Raw genomic sequence first — 2,722 nt, 5'->3', positions numbered from 1 at the left:
TGCTTCTTGCCCTCTTTCGTGTCATGCCTTGCTTGAGTTTATCGGAGTTGTGTAGCCCGTAGTTGTGGGGCGTAGTAAATGCTATGTGGCTGATTTTGGCAGATTGTAGTCATTTCTTGTTTTGCTCGTAGTTTTTGAACTGTAGCTCTGATTTAATCGTGTCCTACATGAAAATTGCTTAGAATCTCGTGTAGTTTTTTTTCTCTTGCTGTTTGTACGTTTTGAAGTGCTCGTGACCGTCGTTGCACACATATCGCATTCATGCCATCATATCTTGCGGTGCTTGTATCTTTTGATCCGTAGCTCCGTTGGAGATGATCTCTATGTGTAGATTGCTTGAAATGATGCGTAGAATCACGAGAACCTATTTTTTCTGCTGTTTAACAACTAATTAAATGTGTTAACTCAGATCTGGACAGAATTGTAAATTAACATGTGAGGTCGTTTCGGAGATGCTATATGTCATTTCCGACCTCATTTAAAATGCCTAGATAACTAGTTTAATTACGCTTCACCTCGTGCCATGTTTAATCACATTTAATATTGCCGTGTATCTAATCGGGATAGAACTAAATAATTAAACGTGGAGTTTCGTCAATATGCAACTCGTTGCATATTGAACTTCACTTAATGTGTAGTGTTTGATTGTGTGGATTGTCATGCCGTGTCTTGCATGTATTCAGCCGCTCATGCATCATTTGTGTTGTGCATCGTGTGGTGAATATATTGTGTTGATTTGTGTTTCCGGTTTGCTCCGTCTCGATAGAGTTCCGCAAGCGTGTCGGATGTGAGGACCCGTTCGACTACGTCGGTTCGTCTGCTTCACGGAGGCATTCTTCTTCCAAGCGGGATCTCAGGAAAGATGACCATTTCCCCAGATACCATTACTATAATTGCCATGCTAGTTTTATCGTTTCTATCGATTATGTCTCGTTGCCTACCACCTGTTAAATATCAGCCTCTCAACAATGCCATGTTAACCTTCAACCTGTTCAACCTAGCAAACCACTGATTGACTATGTTACTGCTTGCTTAACCCTGTGTTAGCGTTGCTAGTTGCAGGTGCAGTTTCTTCCATGTGAAAACATGGGTTCCTTGTTATATCACCATATTAAATTCTATTTAATTTAATGCACCTATATACTTGGTAAAAGGTGGAAGGCTCGGACTTTCTAGCCTGGAGTTTTGTTCCACCTTTGCCCCCTTAGTTTCCGGCTACCGGTGTTATGTTCCATAATTGAGCGCTCCTAACACGATCGGGGTCGTTATGGGGACCCCCTTGATAATTCGTTTTAGATTAAGACTGGTCTGGCAAGGCCCAACTTTGGTACTACATTTGCCTAAACACCTAATAAAATTGCATAGGGACTTTCCGGACCCCGAGGATAATTTAATCAACCCCCGGGCCAGTGCTCCTCATGAGTGTTGGTCCAAACTAGCCGACTACGGGGCCACCGCGGGGCAACCCGAGGTTTGGTTCTCCTAGTGTGACCCATCCGTCATGTCCTGAGCACGAGATACGCGGCTCCTATCGGGATCGTCGACACGTCGGGCGGCCTTGCTGGATTAGTTTTACCTTTGACAAAATATCTTGTGCATCGGGATTCCGGTGATGCTTTGGGTAATCTCAGAGTTGAGGTTTTCCACTAGGGAATCCGACAAGATCGCGAGCTTCGTGATTGAGGATTTCTATGCGGTTTGTGGTAATTTGTGATGGACTAGTTGGAGCACCCCTGCAGGGTTAAATCTTTCGGAAAGCCGTGCCCGCGGTTATGTGGCAACGTGGAAACTTTGTTTAACACTGGTTCTAGATAACTCGAAGTTAATTAATTAAAATATGCCAACTGAGTGCGTAACCGTGACTGTCTCTTTCGTGAGTTCCTTCTCCGATCGAGGACACGGTAGGGTTATGTCTAACGTAGGTAGGTGTTCAAGATCATTCATTTGATCATCAGTAGTTCACGTCCGTTATGCGTAGATCTCCCCCCCTCTTATTTCTTGTACTCGTAAGTTAGCCACAAAATATATGCTTAGCCGCTGTTGCAACCTCACCACTTAACCATACCTCACCCGTTAAGCTTTGCTAGTCTTGATACCTTTGGAAATTAGATTGCTGAGTCCCCTATGGCTCACAGATTACTACAACACCAGTTGCAGGTACAGGTAAAGGTTACTCGACGTGAGCGCGTTGATTGTTCATTTGGAGTTGCTTCTTCTTCTTCATCTTCATCGATCTAGGATGGGTTCTAGGCCGGTAGCCTGGGATAGCAAGGATGGACGTCGTTCTTATTTTTCTCGTTTGTTTTCGTCCGTAGTCGGACCCTGATCTTACTCTTGATGTTTATGTAATGTACTGATGTGACTCTGATGTAGCTTGTGACGAGTGTAAGCCAATTCTATATATATCTCTTCTTTTCAGTACATGTACTTGTAACGATATCCATTCTTGCGACACGACGAGATGCGCTTCTATCCCTGACGAGGCCTTCGTGCCAAATTGAGGATAGGATCGCATCTTGGGCGTGACAAGTTGGTATCTGATACCAAACTTGTAACGCCCCGGACACACCCGCCGGCGGTCGTTACTCCTGGCGGGATCTAGACTGGCCCCACATATCAATACTAGTCTTTTCTGCGCACTCGGGATCAACTTCCCGGTCGGTCACCCATCCTAGAACTACTCCAAGACAAGCACGCTTAACCTGGGAGTTCTGATCGAATG

This window comes from Hordeum vulgare, chromosome 6H, assembly GCF_904849725.1.
Source record: "Hordeum vulgare subsp. vulgare chromosome 6H, MorexV3_pseudomolecules_assembly, whole genome shotgun sequence".
NCBI lineage: Eukaryota > Viridiplantae > Streptophyta > Magnoliopsida > Poales > Poaceae > Hordeum > Hordeum vulgare.
Note: the sequence above shows the minus strand (reverse complement) of the source record.